The sequence below is a fragment of the Entelurus aequoreus genome, linkage group LG22 (assembly GCF_033978785.1).
Source record: "Entelurus aequoreus isolate RoL-2023_Sb linkage group LG22, RoL_Eaeq_v1.1, whole genome shotgun sequence".
NCBI lineage: Eukaryota > Metazoa > Chordata > Actinopteri > Syngnathiformes > Syngnathidae > Entelurus > Entelurus aequoreus.
The window spans coordinates 31,329,338-31,353,154 of NC_084752.1; the positions used below are offsets into that span (position 1 = coordinate 31,329,338).

Here is a 23,817-nt window from a genome sequence, read left to right on the forward strand (position 1 = left end):
TCTATATATACACACTACACACACATACATATATATATATATATATATATATATATATATGTATATATATATATATATATATATATATATATATATATATATATATATATATATATATATATATATATATATATATATATATATATATATATATATATATATATATATATATATATATATATATATATATATATATATATATATATATATATATATATATATATATATATATATATATATATATATATATATATATTACCGTTCAAAAGTTTGGGGTCACATGGAAATGTCCTTATTTTTGAAGGAAAAGCACTGTACTTTTCAATGAAGATAACTTTAAACTAGCCTTAACTTTAAAGAAATACACTCTATACATTGCTAATGTGGTAAATGACTATTCTAGCTGCAAATGTCTGGTTTTTGGTGCAATATCTACATAGGTGTATAGAGGCCCATTTCCAGCAACTATCACTCCAGTGTGTACAATGTGTTTGCTCATTGGCTCAGAAGGCTAATTGATGATTAGAAAACCCTTGTGCAATCATGTTCACACATCTGAAAACAGTTTAGCTAGTTACAGAAGCTACAAAACTGACCTTCCTTTGAGCAGATTGAGTTTCTGGAGCATCACATTTGTGGGGTCAATTAAACGCTCAAAATGGCCAGAAAAAGAGAACTTTTAGTATATATACTACCGTTCAAAAGTTTGGGGTCACATTGAAATGTCCTTATTTTTGAAGGAAAAGCACTGTACTTTTCAATGAAGATAACTTTAAACTAGTCTTAACTTTGAAGAAATACACTCTATACATTGCTAATGTGGTAAATGACTATTCTAGCTGCAAATGTCTGGTTTTTGGTGCAATATCTACATTGGTGTATAGAGGCCCATTTCCAGTAACTATCACTCCAGTGTTCTAATGGTACAATGTGTTTGCTCATTGGCTCAGAAGGCTAATTGATGATTAGAAAACCCTTGTGCAATCATGTTCACACATCTGAAAAGAGTTTAGCTCATTACAAAAGCTACAAAACTGACCTTCCTTTGAGCAGATTGAGTTTCTGGAGCATCACATTTGTGGGGTCAATTAAACACTCAAAATGGCCAGAAAAAGAGAACTTTCATCTGAAACTCGACAGTCTATTCTTGTTCTTAGAAATGAAGGCTCAAACACAAAATTGTTTGGGTGACCCCAAACTTTTGAACGGTAGTGTATATATATATATATATATATATATATATATATATATATATATATATATATATATATATATATATATATATATATATATATATATATATATATATATATATATATATATATATATATATATATATATATATGTATATACACACACACACACATAGATAGATGGGTAGATAGATAGATAAGTACACCGGCCCTCAGGCAAATTTTTTTCTCTAAATGTGGTCCCTTGAATCAAAATAATTGCACAGGCCTGCTGTATATCAAACAAACATTACAAAGGTTGATGGATCGACTGTGTCTTTATTCACAAGCTGAACTGTAATGTGTGTGCTGCTCTGTCAACACGCGCACACACACAGAAGTCCCTTTGGTGCCCTAACAAACAATCAGAAATCACAAAAAATCCTTAACTTTAACAACCATATTGCTACAATAATAAACATTTAAAAGAATAAAATCCACTTACATTAATATTGACTTAAAAGGAGCACAGACAGAGAGAGAACAGGGGGGCGAGGGGAGGGTCTGTGTGTGTGTGCGTGTGTGTGTGTGTGTGTTTGTGTGTGTGTGTGTGTAAATGCCTTGAAAGAGGCGCCGTTGAACGAGAGTTAGCTCTTTTCTTCGCTGTAAAATAATCTGCGTTGGCACTTTTTTCCAGAAAAGTCTGGTCGGATCGCAATTAAAACTTCCTGTTTTATCGAATAGCGCCATTAATGTACTCCTCGCAAATAGCCTTAAGGCCAGAGTAATCCTTCTTTCCACGCTCTTATGTTGTTTTTTTGGGACTCAAATTGTCTTAGCAAAATGGACACAACTTGTCAAAAGTTTGAAATAACGAGTCGTGTATTGGGCAGCGAGTGACATGGACGGGCTCCGCCTCCCCAAAATTGCTGCGCCCTGTATTGTGCCTGGAGGCGGGACACACAATGAATGACTGAATGAATCCAGCCTGCGGGGCATACGTTTGACACTCCTGCCCTAGAGGGCCGCCAAAAAATATGTGTTTCTAAGCTGTACTCAGTTGTAATACATTTTTCCACCACTTGTGGCAGTAATGACAATCCCAAACAGAAGAAGTCTGGAGTTAAAGTCATACAGAAGTTTCTTTTGCGCAAAAATGATTACTTAAGTGGTGACGATGTATTTTCATTTGCACTTTAATTGTATTGACAGTTAAGTTAAGAACATATTCATTAATAATTAAGTTTACTATAGCACAAAATGTGTAAATTATTTTTTGGGCAATTATTTATGAATTCCATCTAATGCAGTATGTTTGGTAAGTACTGTTATTTCTAATCAACCTGACCTAAGCCTGAAGTTTATGTGGTTTCATATCATTTGACAATGTTGCAAACTATAAGTAGGTTTGACACAGTTATTGAAGACCTTTAAAATCAAGATTAAGATTACTAATTCAGTGTCAATATTTGAGTGGACCCTGGGCTTTTCTATAGTGGAAAAGTTGGGCCCCTCTTCTACATCACTATTGTGTCCAGCAGTCTTATCACTGTCACATACAGCATACATTTATGACAGTTATTTTTGTCTGTGAGAAAAAAAAACAAGGAGTGGGGGAAAGAAAAGTGTCAGCCTAAATGAGAAGTGCAACATGTATTAATGGCTGTCTATAGATCTAATAATTATGTTGTTGTTTTTGTGTTGTTGTCTCGGTCCTGTACCAACATGCCCCCCACTGTTTTCTATTTTCTTCTTCTTATCCTCTCCTGCTCTCGTCCGATTACAAAACACCAAATATATCAAAATATCTAATAAAGTTAAAGATAAATAATGCAACAGGAGATAAAGTGCATTGGACAGCAGATACAGGCTTCTAGACCAACAATAATATTTACCCACATGGCTGGACAGGACACGTTAAGAAAGAAAACATTTAATAATTCTATATAAAAAGGATATATATTCCTTATTGTATACAAATACCTATATGTAGTAACATTTGCTAAACATATGTTTCTACTGGGCGTGTTCCAATTCACTCTAAGGTAAAAAGACATGCTCACAAAAAATATTTTTTTAGGTTGGAAACAGCATAATTCATAGCGTAATGGCTAACCTAGCACTGCATTTTTGAAGTGCATGTAAGGCTTTGTTGTTAATCATCAAAACATTGTTTTTAACACCGCAAACCCAAAATCTAAGAAAGATTAAAGAACTGTCATCAAAATAAAAAATACTTATTTTTTGACGAACAAAATATTTTATCATTAGACCGCACACAAGACCAATTTGCCTATATTTAGTATTTTGTAGTCAAATCTGAGCTGTATTACCAATTGAGCAAATTAATCTGACAACCGAATAAGAAAATGTGGTTTGCCATAACAGCAACACACTAAAAATGATGTAAGATAAGAAAATTGGTCTAACAGAAAAATGTATTTTACTAAAATTATATTTCTCTCTTGAGTTCAGTTTTCAATTCTGCTTGGGTTTTAGTATTTTGTGTACCCGAAGTTGTTGGCTTGGTTTGGTAAAACAAAGTATCAAAGTGAACTTCAGTGAAGATACGGACATTAAATGCGGACATTATGAAATATGTTTTAATTGAATGTTTGGCTAAAAAGTTGTATAAGGATTTAAAATTAAAATAGAACTAACACAAAGTAAACACATTGCTTATTATCTCACATTTTGCAGAGTCAGTAAATTTGCACTGATTGACAACTAAGCAATGAAAATATACATCCCAGCAAAATCAAATATCTGTAATAGAGGTCAAATATACTATAACTATAATTTGAATACTTATTATTTACAATATATATTCATTATTGTATACAAATACCTATATGTAGTAACATTTGCTAAATTCTGAGGTATTGCTCAACAGGGTTCTTGCTTTGTTATTACGGGTGCTCAAAAAAAAAAATCGATCGCATCCAAATCGCGATTTCTATTTACTCAGATTCTAAATCGATTCATATTTTTTGAGAATCAAGAAAAAAAACAAAAAAAACAAAAACAAATAATTATGTATACATATATATATATATATATATATTAGGGCGGGGGAGCTTACTTTTTATATATATATATATATATATATATATATATATATATATATATATATGTATATATATATATATATACACACACACACACACACACACACACACACACACACACACACACACACACACACACACACACACACACACACACACACACACACACACACACACACACACACACACACACACACACACACACACACACACACACACACACACACACACACACGTTAGGTCAGGAAAAACACAGAGGCTATTTCATCCCAACAAGTTTGTTTCGCAGGTTTCCCTGCTCTTCAGGGGATTTTTGTGGATCCCGATCCATATTTCGGTATTGAGCACTGTATAACGGATAAACCACAGAAACCTCGACTATATATATACACTACCGTTCAAAAGTTTGGGATCACCCGAACAATTTTGTGGAATAGCCTTCATTTCTAAGAACAAGAATAGACTGTCAAGTTTCAGATGAAAGTTCTCTTTTTCTGGCCATTTTGAGCGTTTAATTGACCCCACAAATGTGATGCTCCAGAAACTCAATCTGCTCAAAGGAAGGTCAGTTTTGTAGCTTCTGTAACGAGCTAAACTGTTTTCAGATGTGTGAACATGATTGCACAAGGGTTTTCTAATCATCAATTAGCCTTCTGAGCCAATGAGCAAACACATTGTACCATTAGAACACTGGAGTGATAGTTGCTGGAAATGGGCCTCTATACACCTATGTAGATATTGCACCAAAAACCAGACATTTGCAGCTAGAATAGTCATTTACCACATTAGCAATGTATAGAGTGTATTTCTTTAAAGTTAAGACTAGTTTAAAGTTCTCTTCATTGAAAAGTACAGTGCTTTTCCTTCAAAAATAAGGACATTTCAATGTGACCCCAAACTTTTGAACGGTAGTATATATATATGTATATATATATATGTATATATATATATGTATATATATACATATATATGTATATATATATATATATATATATATATATATATATATATATATATATATATATATATATATATATATATATATATATATATATATATTGTGGAGTCTCACTTAAGCACCGCCTGACAGGTAGGCACCTCACAGGGGAGGAGCCAGGGAATGGAGGCAGAGTGGAACACGGAAGACAACGCCCCAGCCTTGGCCGCATCATCGAGGGGCGGTACATTCCCCTGTACATACTCAATCAGCCTGAAGTGTCACCAGCTGTGCGGCCAGGTGTGGCCCAGCGACAAACCCTTCTTAACTCTGCCTCATTCAAGTCTGGCTCTCCTCTGTGTCAAGGCAGGTGCATCAGGCGGTAAGTGAGACATCCACCATTTCACCACTAAGGACATTATTAGTGAAATGTTTGACTTATGTTGTGTTTCTATTGTTTGATAGGCAATGACCTTTGACCTTTTAAAGAAGAGTGCTGTGTGAAGGACTGAGAGCCCCAGATGGGAGATATTTATGTTTATTACTGGACACTTTAAGTTTGCTACTTCCACACCCCGCCCTTCCTAAAAAGACTTGTGCAATAAATGCCCTTTTCGGCTTGCTGCAAAACCCACTCTGTGTCTTGGTGAGAATCAGGTACCACAATATATATATATATATATATATATATATATATATATATATATATATATATATATATATTTTTTTTTTATTTTTATTTTTATTTTGGGGCCTGGCTGGGCACAGCCCGAAGAGGCAACGTGGGTCCCCCCTCCAATGGGCTCACCACCCATAGCAGGGGCCATAGAGGTCGGGTGCAATGTGAGCTGGGCGGCAGCCGAAGGCAGGGCACTTGGCGGTCCGATCCTCGGCTACAGAAGCTAGCTCTTGGGACGTGGAACGTCACCTCGCTGGGGGGGAAGGAGCCTGAGCTAGTGCGCGAGGTGGAGAAGTTCCGGCTAGAAATAGTCGGACTCACTTCGACGCACAGCAAGGGCTCTGGAACCAGTTCTCTCGAGAGGGGATGGACTCTCTTCCACTCTGGCGTTGCCAGCAGTGAGAGGCGACGGGCTGGGGTGGAAATTCTTGTTGCCCCCCCGGCTCAGAACCTGCATGTTGGAGTTCAACCCGGTGGACGAGAGGGTAGCTTCCCTCCGCCTTCGGGTGGTTGGACGGGTCCTGGCTGTTTGCGCTTACGCGCCAAACAGCAGCTCAGAGTACCCACCCTTTTTGGATTCACTCGAGGGAGTACTTGAGGGTGCTCCCCCGGGTGATTCCCTCGTTCTACTGGGGGACTTCAACGCTCATATTGGCAACGACAGTGAAACCTGGAGAGGCGTGATTGGTAAGAATGGCCGCCCGGATCTGAACCCGAGTGGTGTTTTGTTATTGGACTTTTGTGCCCGTCACGAATTGTCCATAACGAACACCATGTTCAAGCATAAGGGTGTCCATATGTGCACTTGGCACCAGGACACCCTGGGCCGCAGTTCCATGATCAACTTTGTAGTTGTGTCATCGGATTTGCGGCCTCATGTTTTGGACACTCGGGTGAAGAGAGGGGCGGAGCTTTCTACCGATCACCACCTGGTGGTGAGTTGGCTGCGATGGTGGGGGAGGATGCCGGACAGACCTGGCAGGCCCAAACGCATTGTGAGGGTTTACTGGGAACGTCTGGCAGAGTCTCCTGTCAGAGAGAGTTTCAATTCCCACCTCCGGAAGAACTTTGAACATGTCACGAGGGAGGTGCTGGACATTGAGTCCGAGTGGACCATGTTCCGCACCTCTATTGTCGAGGCGGCTGATTGGAGCTGTGGCCGCAAAGTAGTTGGTGCCTGTCGTAGCGGTAATCCTAGAACCCGTTGGTGGACACCGGCGGTGAGGGATGCCGTCAAGCTGAAGAAGGAGTCCTATCGGGTTCTTTTTGCTCATAGGACTCCTGAGGCAGCGGACAGGTACCGACAGGCCAAGCGGTGTGCGGCTTCAACGGTCGCGGAGGCAAAAACTCGGACATGGGAGGAGTTCGGGGAAGCCATGGAAAACGACTTCCGGACGGCTTCGAAGCGATTCTGGACCACCATCCGCCGCCTCAGGAAGGGGAAGCAGTGCACTATCAACACCGTGTATGGTGAGGATGGTGTTCTGCTGACCTCGACTGCGGATGTTGTGGATCGGTGGAGGGAATACTTCGAAGACCTCCTCAATCCCACCAACACGTCTTCCTATGAGGAAGCAGTGCCTGGGGAATCTGTGGTGGGCTCTCCTATTTCTGGGGCTGAGGTTGCTGAGGTAGTTAAAAAGCTCCTCGGTGGCAGGGCCCCGGGGGTGGATGAGATCCACCCGGAGTTCCTTAAGGCTCTGGATGCTGTGGGGCTGTCTTGGTTGACAAGACTCTGCAGCATCGCGTGGACATCGGGGGCGGTACCTCTGGATTGGCAGACCGGGGTGGTGGTTCCTCTCTTTAAAAAGGGGAACCGGAGGGTGTGTTCTTACTATCGGGGGATCACACTCCTCAGCCTTCCCGGTAAGGTCTATTCAGGTGTACTGGAGAGGAGGCTACGCCGGATAGTCGAACCTCGGATTCAGGAGGAACAGTGTGGTTTTCGTCCTGGTCGTGGAACTGTGGACCAGCTCTATACTCTCGGCAGGGTCCTTGAGGGTGCATGGGAGTTTGCCCAACCAGTGCTTTGTGGACTTGGAAAAGGCATTCGACCGTGTCCCTCGGGAAGTCCTGTGGGGAGTGCTCAGAGAGTATGGGGTATCGGACTGTCTGATTGTGGCGGTCCGCTCCCTGTATGATCAGTGTCAGAGCTTGGTCCGCATTGCCGGCAGTAAGTCGGACACGTTTCCAGTGAGGGTTGGACTCCGCCAAGGCTGCCCTTTGTCACAGATTCTGTTCATAACTTTTATGGACAGAATTTCTAGGCGCAGTCAAGGCGTTGAGGGGATCCGGTTTGGTGGCTGCAGGATTAGGTCTCTGCTTTTTGCAGATGATGTGGTCCTGATGGCTTCATCTGGCCAGGATCTTCAGCTCTCACTGGATCGGTTCGCAGCTGAGTGTGAAGCGACTGGGATGAGAATCAGCACCTCCAAGTCCGAGTCCATGGTTCTTGCCCGGAAAAGGGTGGAGTGCCATCTCCGGGTTGGGGAGGAGATCTTGCCCCAAGCGGAGGAGTTCAAGTACCTCGGAGTCTTGTTCACGAGTGAGGGAAGAGTGGATCGTGAGATCGACAGGCGGATCGGTGCGGCGTCTTCAGTAATGCGGACGCTGTATCGGTCCGTTGTGGTGAAGAAGGAGCTGAGCCGCAAGGCAAAGCTCTAAATTTACCGGTCGATCTACGTTCCCATCCTCACCTATGGTCATGAGCTTTGGGTTATGACCGAAAGGACAAGATCACGGGTACAAGCGGCCGAAATGAGTTTCCTCCGCCGGGTGGCGGGTCTCTCCCTTAGAGATAGGGTGAAGAGCTCTGTCATCCGGGAGGAGCTCAAAGTAAAGCCACTGCTCCTCCACATCGAGAGGAGCCAGATGAGGTGGTTCGGGCATCTGGTCAGGATGCCACCCGAACGCCTCCCTAGGGAGGTGTTTAGGGCACGTCCGACCGGTAGGAGGCCACGGGGAAGACCCAGGACATGTTGGGAAGACTATGTCTCCCGGCTGGCCTGGGAACGCCTCGGGATCCCCCGGGAAGAGCTAGACGAAGTGGCTGGGGAGAGGGAAGTTGGGGCTTCCCTACTTAGGCTGCTGCCCCCGCGACCCGACCTCGGATAAGCGGAAGAAGATGGATGGATGGATATATTTTATTTTTTAATTTTTTAAATTTTTAATTTTTCTTGATTCCCAAAAATTATGAATTGATTTAGAATCTGAGGAAATAGAAATATACTGTATTGGTATCCATCCATTCATTTATTCAGTTTCTGCCGCTTATCTGTTTATATATATTTTGGGGTGAGGGCGGGGGAGCTATTAAAACATTAAACAACTACTATTGATATTATTATTATTGATAGTGTTCCTTTTGGTCTGTTTTGGTTTTCCTATTTTTGCAGTATGTCTACTCAATTGCTTTGTAAAAAAAAAAGTAAAGCTGGATAGGAGTTGCTCTTGCTTTATTTACTTTTATTAGACTGATTAACATTCTGTAGTTTTTGTAAATAAAAAAATTAAAAATTAAAAAACATTTTTTTAAGCCAACACTGCGTGCATAAATCGTAGATCAGCAGCTAAGAGGAGATTTTGTAACCTGTAACCTGTTTTGAAAAGGTTTTATTATAATATATGTACCAAATAATATAATACCAGAATCGTGTTGAATCGAGAATCAATTCTGAATCAAATTGTCACCCCTATAATCGGAATCGAATCGAATTGTGAGATGACCAAATATTACCACATGTATTAGTTACTGTACAACAAACAAATATTTGAAGATTGATTGTTTTCAGTTCTGTCGTGTGCTGACAATTTCTAGCTAGGGGTAAATACTGTAGTGCTCAATTTTGAAAAATGTCAATTAGCAGCATTGAGCACTTTGTTGCTTTCATAATGGCGACACTTTGGACAATCATCAATGGAGTGGGAGAAATCCAAGCAGCTTCAACTTAAACCAATCAAATCATGGTTGACCCCAACGCCAACGGTCGACAATTGCGACTGTGAAAGCGAATCACCCAAATCATCAGTGCAAATTGTCAATAAACAGCATTAACGTCAGCGCTCCGCGTGTTTGCACTCTCGGATGACTGTCCGCATTCGACCACGTTTTAAGAGGCTCTCCTCGCCCGCTTGCCGGCGAGTCGTTATGAGGGAAGAAGTTGAAAACGGGACGGAATCAATAGCGTTTAGCCAGCAGCCGTGCTGGTGTGGCTGCATTTAAACGCGTCAAACTGAGGAAAAACAACCAATTGCCTCCAAACGCACACTTTATTGACCACACACACACACACACACACACACACACACACACACACACACACACACACACACACACACACACACACACACACACACACACACACACACACACACACACACACACACACACACACACACACAAACATACACAAACTGCAGGCGTATTGACTGGTTTAAGGCAATTAGAGGCGAGTACTTTCTGGCAGAAACACACTGCGATGCTTTCTTTGCACGGCAGTTGGTCTGCGAAAGTGTCACAGACATCACGAATCATCAACAAGATAAAAATGTTAAATGAGCAAATGAGATTAATACAAGTGTGCTAATTACTTCAAGAAATAATGCAGCATTGTCAGACAAAAACTTTCTTTCGTTTTCGAGGTTTCAGCAACAGTAAGGAGCAATCTGGCTTTTGACTCAAGCCCCCCATAACTATTAAGATCGAGTGGTCATTACAAATGGACATTACTGACTTTTGCTAGGAAAAATATATTTGGTTCTGACTTAATTGCTCCTGCAAGTGGCCAAGTACGAAGACCCACTATTCATAATACATACCTCAAAATGCAAACATTTCATTGACTGACATCGGACTTGGATCGCAAAGGGATACATTGATTTCTACAGCAGCCCATTTAGGCGGCAAACTATTTGTGCCGTGACATAACCTCATTATACAAACCTTTTATTGATCACAGGGCACATGATTGACAGAAATTCAAACAGAAATATCCAAATATGGATACATTGTTTTTTACACAGCATGTTTAGGCAGCAGAATAGTCCAACCACAGAATAAGCTAATTTCACAAACATTTTTATGATCAAATACCACATGATTGACTGACATTTTATTGAATTATTACAAATATTTACGCTATCCTTTCTGCAACAGGCCGTTTAGGGCAAATTAAACTGGAACTGCATTTTTTTTTGGGAATGTCGCCCATCGTTCACAATCCCTTTGAGACATGAACATACATGCTTCTCTTTTCTGTGCTGTGTAAAATGTGAAAAAAACTGCTACTGAGAAGTCATCTCCGGACCAGATTAATTGTTGATGAGCGTGTCTATGCAGGTCTATTTTCCTACAAAATGCACACGGGATTATAAGGCACATCTAAGGGGTCATATTATGATTTTTTCCCCCTTACATTTCAAACACTTCCTTGTGGTCTACATCAGTGTTTTTTTTAACCTTTTTTGAGCCAAGGCACATTTTTTTAATAAATAAAATACGGAGGCACACCACCAGCAGAAAAAGTTAAAAAATGAAACTCCACCAGGTTGTCGTGCCTTATTTTGAGTTTTTGTTGTTTTCCATTGTTTCTTTAGTTCCTGTCTTGCGCTGTTATTTTGGTGGTTTTTCCTGTTTTGTTGGTGTTTCCCTGTAACAGCTTCATGCCTTCCTTTTGAGTACTATTCCCCGCACCTGCTTTGTTTTCGCAATCAAGACCATTTAAGTTGTGCGGACGCTATTCTTCTTTGTGGGGACATTGTTGATTGTCATGTCATGTACGGATGTACTTTGTGGACGCCGTCTGCTCCAAACGCTGTAAGTATTTGCTGTCGTCCAGCATTCTGTCTTTATTTACTTTTTTTTGTTAGCAGCACCCACCTTTTATCTATTTTTGGTTTAAGTGTTAGATACCTTTTTACCTACACACTGCCTCCCGCATATTGTGATCACGACAAACCATGTTCCCGACATCTACAAAGCAATTAGCTACCTGCTGCCACCTACTGATATGGAAGAGTATTACACGGTTACTCTGCTGAGCTCTAGACAGCACAGGCACTCCCACGGCACACCAAACAATATCTCACGGCACACTAGCGTGCCGTGGCAACGTGGTTGAAAAACACTGGTCTACATAACATGTAATGGTGGTTCTACGGTCAAAATATTGCATAGATAACATTTTACAGACCATCTTCTAGCGCTTGTCTGACCTCGTTACATGGGTCTAAAAATAACGAAGCAACAAGAATCGCTACTGGTTAAAAAAGGATCAATGCTAGCGCAATGCTACGGGGAAATATAGTTAAACTATGTAGCGTAGCTACATGTAGCACGCTACTGCCCAACACTGTTTCATCACCTCATTGCAAACACTATGTTAGGAAATATGAACAACACACCAACACAAAGATAATGCATCATAACTTACCACATTGACAGTTACATCATGTTAGCCAGCTCTGATGTAGCACAACAAGTTGCTTGTAGCATTCAGCCCGTAAAGACTGAAGTATGATTAAACCTGTTCTGCCTGCAAAGCCCTTAAAAAACCTCCATTAAAGTTTTGTATACATGCTGTAAGTATGTATGTAATGAAGTAATGGGAACATTTATAATAACATTTAATATTTACGTATTTTGCAAAATTTAAGCGTAAGCAGCGCATTATTTTAAACACGCATCACAACGGTTTTCAACAACATCACTGATAACTAGTCACTGCAGACTTCATGAAAGCCATCACACACAATAAAGGGTCACATACTGTACACGCTCTGCTGCCATTAGGATGCCGACTGATAGAATCTTGTTATATTCCCATTTACATGGAGAATGTCTCATAATCCTCGCAAGGAAAAAGGGGGGTGGAACCAAGCATCTTTTTGTATCGTTCTCGCCATTCCCAGGTCTTAATTGACTAATAAAGTGTATCAAGTTGTCAGATTACGTCCTCATCCTTCTACTATCAAGGTCAGATGCACGATTTATGAATCTACAATAAACTTCCATGAGCACCGAGATGAGAAAGCAGTTCACCAGTCATTGATGTCAACATTGGCACACAAGCTAGTGATCACAGCGCCGCTATCTGTAGTTCGTCTGCGTTAGTGCTTATAATAACAATTTTACTATTACTTGGTTAATATTCAAGTCACAAGAATATAAATGGAGTAATGTTGGCGCTTTTTGGATGGTTATTTATTGGGTTTTATGGGCGGAATAGAGGACTTCCTAAAGACTCCGTTCTAAGCAGACTTTTATTTCCGTTTACTTACGAGTTAGAATGCATTTCATGTCTTTCATAATGATTGTGAGCGAATGGCAAAATTCCAAAAAAGTGCAGTTCCCCTTTAAATAACTTTTACTGCAAATGAATATAGGCTGAAAATATCAGATATCAGCCTCCTTGATTACTAATAATCAGTATCGGTCTGGAAAAAAACACATCAGTCGATCTATACCCCAGACTCCTGTACTGCAGTCAGCAGTGTTATCCGCTGAAGTTTGCCAATCTGGACAGATGTGGGTAAAGGCAACAGTGTCGCCAATAGTGATCTGGGCCCAGGGGGCAGTAACCCCCAAGCTGGGTAGATGGCAGATACCAGGAACAACATCTGACATCTCCATCCGGAAGAGTCCGATGCTGACAACAGCTAAGATTCTGCGCAGAACGCTTAAGCTCCCAAGCCTCTGGTAGAAGACAAAATACTGTATGGGTAGGCGAGATAACTTTTTATTTTACTTTATATTTATGTACATATTCTTTTTTATATTTGCTCGGTTGTCCTCGGTCTTCCCACTCAAATAACTTCTGTTGCTATGTGTGTGTGTGTGCGCACGCGTGTGTGTGTCTGTGTGTGTATGTGTGTGTGTGTTTGTGTATAGTTTGTACTCCACGGGGAGCATTTAGCGTTTTCTTAACATTTGCCAATGTACTGTACACAGCTCCCATGCGGAGGCGGCTCCTGGTGTCCTCGCCCTGAGTCTCCAGATGTCTCTATATCAACATGACGCAAACAACTCCATAGCGCGCACACACAACACACGCACACACACACACACACACACACACACACACACACACACACACACACACACACACACACACACACACACACACACACACACACCACAGTCATCAGGGGTTACGAACAGCCAACTGAGAGATGGAGGTGCTGGAAAACATTTCCTACTTATTTGCCAGTTGTTGTCTATATCAAACACACACAAACACTCGGTTTTTTACCATATTAACCTCCAACTACACCTGGGAGCTTCTTCTTTCATTTTTCCTCTGGGGGTTTTAGAATGACACCAGCATTATGCAACCAAACAAAAAAAGTTAAGTTTGCATGTGAGTAAGTGGTTGTTTTTGCATCTATGTATGATATAATCGCTTCATTGTGCAGAAGACAGTGATAATGGTTTTATTAGCGTCGGACGTACAGGTGGTCCTCGGGTTTCGATTGAGTTGTGTCGTGTGACCGTGATGCACAGTAAATTGAGTTTTAGTTTAAGTCGGATCTTCCTAAATTTTACCTACAGTGTACAAAGTAGACAGGAAGGACATATAAGTACTGAAAACAAAAATTAACTGAAACAATGGTTTAAAATAAGCTTTTATACCTGTGGTTGTCTTGCACACTCTAAAGGGCGTTGAGGACGTCTCAATAATGAGACCACTATGCTGCTTACAGTTATCTCTGTCCCTTTCATAGCAGAATATCCTTTCATATGTTCAAATGTGTCATCTTTATTCTTGTAGGGGTTCTATGATGAATTGTTTTATTTTCTGACTTATAAAAGTTGTTACAATGTTGGATACTCATGTTCAACAACGCAAAAGTATCAAATCATAAGGTTCATGTATTTTGGCATAAGCCTTTTAAAGGCACTCACACACAGACACTTTGATCTTCATCTCTCAACTGCATATGCCAGATAATTGAAGTTTTTTTTAAAGTAACGCATTAATTAATTAATTTACCCATTAATTATCGCATTTTTCGGACTATAGACCGCACTAAAATATAAGCCGCACCCACTAAATTTCAGATTTTTATTTTTTTTCTTCCATAAGTTAGCCGCAGACATATATGTTGTGAAATTAGTTATTTACACACAAATATTTTTGTAAATATTTATTAATATTATTAATAATTAATTAATAATGATTTCCAAACGGTGTCTGTAACATGGTAGTGAAACGGCTGATCAAACACAACAGAAGTCATCGTCATGAACCCACTAGCTGCAGAAGCTCGCTCTCCAGTCAGACTCAATAACTCCACTGTGATGTTTTATGAATATATGAAACTGAAACAATACAAAAAGAATGCCATTGTGTGTTAATAATACTAACACAGACACTCGTAAACGTACTAGCAAATCAGCTAATGCTACAACGCCAGCATGATTACATTACGATAGCACATACGAATATGCATGAAAACACTACTGTAGACGTCACACATTGGACGGTTTAGTAAGTATGAATTGTTTTAGTTGTATTGTAAAACTTACAAAGCTTGCTTGGAGTGATGAACAAAGAATCCATACAAGTAGAACGTTATGGACAACTAGAGGACGGAATGGCACTTGTATTTACGGTTAAGACCTCTAGACAGAAAGGCACTGCAGCACCTGCAGTGAACAAACTTGTCCAAAAGATGGCGCCATAGCACAGACAATACCACACCTTTATAGTGTCTTTGCTTGTTTTTTTTTAAAACTATTCTTATTATGGCCTTCAGCGAAGAAAAAGCCATAAATTAGCTGCACTGTTAGCCTAAAAAAAAGTAGTGGCTTATAGTCTGAAATTTACGGTAGTTACATTTATTAAAGTGTAATTCCGTTAGTAATTCAAATACATTTTTGGTCAATCAACTAATAACTGTAATTAATTACTATAATTTTCCGAACACTGCTGATTACTAATTCCACACATCTGCGTCACCAAAGCAAAGCAAAGATGCTTTTAACGGTCCAAAATACAAAATAAAAGTCTGCAGGAAATAATAATTATTATTATTCTACAACAATGTTTTAGCTTCACTTTAATTTTCACTTCATATAGACCTTGTAATAAACATACAGTATGTTAAAGATTAGGGCTGTGAATCTTTGGGCACGAAACGATTCAATTCGATTCAATTTAGAATTGATTCTCAATTCAAAACGATTCTTGACTCAAAATCAATACATTTTATTAATAACATTGGGTGCCAGTTCTACGATTAACTACATTCCTCCATAAAATACACAAACAGCTCTGATAAATGTCTGTATTACTTGGAAGAAAAAAAAAAGGTTTTGTTTAATAAAACTCCACCCAAACATTTACTAAAGTGGCTGGATAGAACAGATTAAAATAAATAAACAACAAAAAATATAAAATAAAAACATTTAAAAAAATTATATATATATATATATATATATATATATATATATATATATATATATATATATATATATATATATATATATATATATATATATATATATATATATATATATTTAATCGATTAAGAATCGTTACAAATAAGAATTACGATTAATTCAAAAATCTATTTTTTTTGACACCCCTATTAAATATATAGAATTGTATATAATGTATAATATAATTGTATATAATGGGCATATTTCAGAAATAGTTGCACACTGTGATTAATTATGATTAATTAATTTGATTGTTCTGATCAAACTTCAACCATTTGACCGCCCTAAATTATGGTAGCGCTTCATAACCACGGAACGTCGTAAACCGAGGATCACATATACTTGGCAAACATAACATGTTTTCTCTTACTCAATTCAACATACTACAAAAAGAGTAAGGAATAGCAGAGTTTATCCTACCTTCTCCTCAACAATTGCTGACAGTTTGTTCAATTCCTGTGCTTAAGTGTTACCATTGTGTGCAGGACATAATTCAGAGAAATTTATGAAAGTGTAAGATTAGTTGTCTTTTTAAGGGGGACTGTCATGGTCTCCATCCTATCCTCTCACCCAGGTGACTTCCCTGCCTGCTTCCTCGTTGTCTTAATATCTCTCAGCCTCCACTTCCTCCATCATCCACCCCCCCAACACCCCCCCCCCCCCCAGGTGTCTGAGCTGTGAAACATTTAATCGTCGCGGTAACGGTTTCATATCTGGCCCAGAAATCAAATAATGTCGGATGATTTAGTCCCCCTAGCAACCAGGGAGCACAGCCCGTAGCAACCCACCCAGCCAGCAGGCCAGACCTAATCAGGTTGAAAATATTTCAATTATTGTGTTGATTCTAGGAAGTGTGTGTGTAAAGATTGGTGTCTACTGCTTGCAAATGATATCAGCGGCTATTGATGTGAGTCGCAGGAGAGTAGGCTGTGAGGGAAAAGAAAGATGCGTGATGAGTCAGTAAGTGAGGCAGTGTTATTAGAGGATGATGGAGACATCAGCAAGCAACAACAGCACATGGTCAGTCTGGACTGAATAGTGGAACAGTTGGCTCGCTCTGTGTGTGCATGCGTGCGTGTGTGTGTGTGTGTGTGTGTGTGTGTGTGTGTGTGTGTGTGTGTGTGTGTGTGTGTGTGTGTGTGTGCGTGTGCGCGTACGTTTAAACCAGTGTGTGTATAAGCAGAATTATCGTATATACTCCAATGGTGACCATTTGTTACACATGAGTGTATTTTTGGCAAGTTCATCTGTGTTATCCATTAAACTGCATCACAGCATTGTTCCTGACTTTTGAGATTGTTATGTTGTTGCATATTTTCTAAGGCTGTCAAAATTAATGAGTTAACTCATGTGATTAATCACAAAAAGTTTTTGCATTAATCAAGAACACAGTTAGAGTAATAATGCAATTTATTTTGACCGTACAAGCTATGCCGAAACTGGAAGTGTTGTGTGGGAGCCATGCAAGAAAAGTTAGAAATAGCGTTGGGACTTTTTACTTCCTATGGAGGTTACAATACATTATAATACTTTTTAGTTTTCACGAAAAAACACCGTTTTTTTCAAGGTGTGGCGGCTATGATTTTGCCGTGGCGGTGATTAACGTCAGGTGAGCATAATGTCAGCAAATTCTTTACATTTTTGGAACTGTGGCCAATTTCATCATAGACTTCAGCAGCCCTGTTTTTGGACATCTCATAGGCTTTTTTTGTGTAGACCTAAATAACAAGGGTCTACTCTGGACACTTCTTTTTAGGCATAATCAAATTTAAAAAGGGCGGTGTCAGAACTTAGCTTATGGAATTAAATTATACACAAAATGTTTCTACTCACTACACTACACAGTTTGAAAGTAAAAAACCCCTCTTATCTCCAGTTAAAAAAACCCAATTGGCAATTTAAAAAACAATACACTCTCCTGCAAGTAAAACACAATGTTCTGCAAGTATTAAAAAGATTTGCAATAATTAAAAAAAATGTTGCAAGTAAAACAATTATTCTTAGGTTAAAAATAAATTTGTGCAAGTAAAAATTTTTTTTTCTTAGGTTAAAAAAACAAAACAAATTTGCAGTCAAATGATTTGCAGGTAAGAAAAAAAATGTTTCTTCAATTAAAAAAATATTTTCAGATAAAAAAAAAATTTGCATTCAATTGAAAAGACGATTCGTGAGTATACAACATTTTTCTGCAAGTAAAAAAATTATTCGCAGGCCCATTAGGAAGGCGATTCCTTTGGCCCTATTTGTTGCGGTTTATGTTTAAACCAGTGTGCGTATAAGCAGATTTATCGTATATATTCCAATGGCGACCATTTGGCACACATGAGTGTATTTTTGGCACGTTCATCTGTGTTATCCCTTAAACTGCATCACAGCATTTTCCCTGACTTTTGGGATTTATTTGTTGTTGCACATTTTCTAAGGCTGTCAAAATTAACGAGTTAACTCATGTGATTAATCGCAAAACATTTTTGTATTAATCATGAACACAGTTAGATTAATAATGCAATTTATTTTGACCGTACAAGCTATGCCGAAACGGTCAGTGATCTGGAAGTGTTGTTGTGTGTCCGGGGGAGCCATGCAAGAAAAGTTAGAAATAGCGTTGGACTTTTTACTTCCTATGGAGGTTACAATACATTATAGTACTTTAATTAGTTTTCACAAAAAAAACACCCTTTTTTTCAAGGTGTGGCTTGGGTTTACAATTAAGTGGATCGTATAATGGGAACGTGTGTTTCAAGGAAAGACTAGTACCTAACTGTGGATAAAATTAAAGTAAGGTAATTAAATATAAGACATAAAATCACCATTAATAAGGTGCAAACAAATAGGCCTCTTCTCAAATAGATGCCTCTGTCAAATAATTACCTCAGTTGTTAAATTAAATATTGATAACTATTTGTAATTGTGTTTAAAGGCCTACTGAAATGATTTTTTTTTAGTTAAACGGGGATAGCAGATCCATTCTATGTGTCATACTTGATCATTTCGCGATATTGCCATATTTTTGCTGAAAGGATTTAGTAGAGAACATCGACAATAAAGTTCGCAACTTTTGGTCGCTGATAAAAAAAGCCTTGCCTGTACCGGAAGTAGCGTGACGTCACAGGTTGAAGGGCTCCTCACATTTCCCCATTGTTTACACCAGCAGCGAGAGCGATTCGGACCAAGAAAGCGACGATTACCCCATTAATTTGAGCCAGGATGAAAGATTCGTGGATGAGGAACGTGAGAGTGAAGGACTAGAGTGCAGTGCAGGACGTATCTTTTTTCGCTCTGACCGTAACTTAGGTACAAGCTGGCTCATTGGATTCCATACTTTGTCCTTTTTCTATTGTGGATCACGGATTTGTATTTTAAACCACCTCGGATACTATATCCTCTTGAAAATGAGAGTCGAGAAAGCGAAATGGACATTGACAGTGACTTTTATCTCCACGACAATACATCGGCGAAGCACTTTAGCTACGTAGCTATCGTGATAGCATCGGGCTTAACTGCAGATAGAAACAAAAGAAATAAACCCATGACTGGAAGAATAGACAGAAAATCAACAAGACTATTAAACCATGGACATGTAAATACACGGTTAATGCTTTCCAGCCTGGCGAAGTTTAACATGCTGTTGCTAACGACGTCATTGAAGCTAACTTAGCAACGGGACCTCACAGAGCTATGCTAAAAACATTAGCTATCCACCTACGCCAGCCAGCCCTCATCTGCTCATCAACACCCGTGCTCACCTGCGTTCCAGCGATCGACGGAGCGACGAAGGACTTCACCCGATCATCCGTGCGGTCGGCGGCTAGTGTCGGATAGCGCGTCTGCTATCCAAGTCTAAGTCCTCCTGGTTGTGTTGCTGCAGCCAGCCGCAAATACACCAATCCCACCAACAACTTTCTTCTTTGCAGTCTTCATTGTTCATTAAACAAATTGCAAAAGATTCACCAACACAGATGTCCAGAATACTGTGGAATTTTGATATGAAAACTGAGCTTTTTGTATTGGATACAATGTGTCCGAATACTTCCGTTTCAACGATTGACGTCACGCGCATACGTCATCATACATAGACGTTTTCAACCGGAAGTTTAGCGGGAAATTTAAAATTGCACTTTATAAGTTAACCCGGCCGTATTGGCATGTGTTGCAATGTTAAGATTTCATCATTGATATATAAACTATCAGACTGCGTGGTCGGTAGTAGTGGGTTTAAGTAGGCCTTTAACAGAATGTGAAAAAAGGATGCATGTAAGCGTGAGGTGGGTGTTAATTTAATTTTAGGGATCCATTAGAGCAGGGCTCTTTAACAGGCGGTCCGGGGGCCAAATCCGGCCCAGGAATGACACCATACCGGCCCCCAAGTTCAGTTAAAATTAGGAAGACAAACATTTTTGTAGCAAATTCCTAAAAACAGTAAAGTTCTCCTGTTGTACAGAGGAACTTGCACCACTGTAAATACATTGGCAGATCTTTGCATTAACATTTTAACCTTGCTGGCAAACATAAAACAGTAAGGTCCAAACTTCTGATTTAGGTCCTCAAGGCACCCCTTTCGGTATTCTTCTTTTTGGCAAATTATTTTCGTATTATGATTAATGTAAATAGGGTGTTGCTGTAGCTTGTTTACTTCAGATGCAGCCAGTAGTCATGTGTGCCACTTCTTTAGTTGTACAAGAGATGTTCCTCAAGGTTCCATTTTAGGTCCTCTCTTTTTAATCAATTCAACTGGTGGCCCGTGAGTTCAGTTAAAAAAAATTTTTTTTTAAAAACATTAAAGTGCTGACATAGAGATGATCTTTTTTGCAGAAACAGTAGAGCAGAAAATAGATAGACCAAAATCAAATGTCTACTGTAGAGGACGCTATTTCTATGGAACATACAAAATAAGACTTATACTGTAATGAAGGGAAAAGCCTGGCCCCCGGTCCTTAGCTTTTTGGAAATGTGGCCCCTAAAAAGGCAGTTGATTAACCCTGCTTTAAAAGAAATAAACAGTTGCTGGAGAGTGAAGTTTTTTTTTAAACATTACATTAATAACTAAGTGACTGTGTGAATTATCTACACTGTATTTGTTTTTCCTTACTTGCTTAATATAAGATAATTATATTTTATAATTATTAGACCCATAGTAGGACCTCAAAAAAATTAAGAGCAAACAACTGAAAACTTACACTCGTACTCTTTCAAGCTTGGGCTGCTTGTTATTCTTCTTTAATGATGAGAAGCTTCCTTAGTTGTTTGGCAGGAGATGAATAGTTGACAAACCAGCAGGCAGGAGCTGAAATAAAAGTGAAAAAATGTCATGAAATGAAGCCACAATGTACATTTATATGCACATTTTAATGAAGAAATACATGCAACATGGCTCTGCACTATAATGGCTGCCGCTGTGTGTGTGTGCATGTGTGTGTGCCTGTGAGAGATGGAGACATGTTGGGAGAAGCAGCTGCTTTGTTGTCATCAATGATCAGAGGCGTTTGAGTGATTTCACACTTTTTTGTTTTGTTTTGACAGTTTGAAGCAGCTCTTCACTCAGAGACAAGTTCAGCAGCAGCTTGTTGCAGTTTAGCTCCAAAACCATTCACTATTGTTACTGAAAATGTCAATAGTTTCTCTTCATCATCTACATTTGTCATCACTCTCACTGGAGTGCTGCATTACAGGAGAAACAGCACCCGCCTGCTCCACTGTGCAAAACAGAGCAATTCAACTGGCGTCCAATAGGGCAAAATCCAGCCCATAAATGACATTAGACTTGCACGTTAAATTCAAACTTGAGTTGAGAGGGAATATTTTTGCTAACGATTCCCAAAAATACCTCAGGACTGTCGTATACAACCGCTGGAAAAAACAATGGAATCACAAGACTTCATTGAGTTGTTTAATTTTGTAGAAAAAAACATATAACAGACATGACACAAAACTATAGTCATTTCAAATGCCAACCTTCTGGCAAATCCAGAAACTGAATTGTGGTAGTCAGTAACATTTTAATTTTTAGATCAAGCACAGCGAAAAAAATATGGAGTCACTCATTTTTCATAAAAGTATGGAATCATTCTGTAATCTTTCGTTTCCAAATTTAACACCTGAGATTACAATGGAGTGTTCACACCTTGGAGAACTGTTGCACTAGGTGGCTTGACATGAATCATGGTTCCAGCATGACACATGACAATTAAAACAATGGAGAGTATTGCAAAAGATGTTGATTGTTCACAGTCAGCTGTGTGTAAAATCTGGACCAAGTGCAAAAAACATGGCAAGGTTGTAAAAGGCAAACATGCTGATAGACCAAGGAAAGCTTCAAGCAATTTGTCTTGGAAACTGCAATACCAAATGAAGAACAGATTGGCGGAAAAGTCACATGCTGTGACCGAACTGTAAGAAAGCGCCTAAAGGAAATGGGATTTGAATACAGAAAAACTAAACATAAACCGTCATTAACAGCTAAACATAAATACCAAAGTTCCAATGGTCTAAGGAAAAACAATGGTGGACTATGGATGACAATCATATTGAGTGATGAATCGTTAAATCTGCATTGGGCAAGGTGATGATGCTGCAACTTTTGTTTGGTGCCGTTCCAACGAGCTTTATGAAAACAACTGCCTGAAGAAAACCTGCAAATTCCCACAGACACTGATGGTATGGAGCTGCATCTCTGGTAATAGAAAATAATTTTATCGTCGTTGCACATTAAGAACAACGAAATTGTGGACTACTGACGGCGGAAGCTTTGATTGATTGATTGATTGAGACTTTTATTAGTAGGTTGCACAGTGAAGTACATATTCCGTACAATTGACCACTAAATGGTAACACCCGAATAAGTTTTTCAACTTGTTTAAGTCGGGGTCCACTTAAATTGATTCATGATACAGATATATACTATCATATATACTATCATCATAATACAGTCATCACACAAGATAATCACATTGAATTATTTACATTATTTACAATCAGGGGTATCATTTTGTGGTATCATCCAAAACTAATGTAAAGTATCAAACAACAGAATAATAAGTGATTATTACATTTTAACAGAAGTGTTAAAAGATAAAGTAAGTAAATGAACAAGTAGATTAATAATTCATTTTCTACCACTTGTCCTTAATAATTTTGACAAAATAATAGACTGATAAATGACACAATATGTTGCTGCATACGTCAGCAGCTAAATTAGGTATGTTCACCATTTTATTTAAGGACAAACTTGCAATAATAAACATATGTTTAATGTACCCTAAGATTTTTTGTTAAAATAAAGCCAATAATGCAATTGTTTGTGGTCCCCTTTATTTAGAAAAGTACCGAAAAGTACGGAAAAGTATCGAAATAATTTTGGTACCGGTACCAAAATATTGGTATCGGGACAACACTAATGACTACCACAAAAAATTAAATGTTTTATAATAAACATTTAATTTAATTAATTTAATTAAGTAAGTTTCCATATGAAATGACCGTAGTGTTGTGTCATGTCTGTTATCTCCTTTTTTTCTACAAAA

General features: G+C 38.9%; 1 long non-coding RNA gene across 2 annotated transcripts in view; it reads right to left on the reverse strand.

Annotated features, from left to right (window-relative positions):
* The window catches only part of LOC133639477 (uncharacterized), a 183,926-nt gene that overhangs the window by 112,797 nt on the left and 47,312 nt on the right, over positions 1-23,817 (reverse strand). For both annotated transcript variants that reach the window (XR_009823798.1, XR_009823799.1), the window contains exon 3: positions 21,475-21,581. This is a non-coding gene — a long non-coding RNA (uncharacterized LOC133639477). The remainder of the gene's footprint in view (positions 1-21,474; positions 21,582-23,817) is intronic.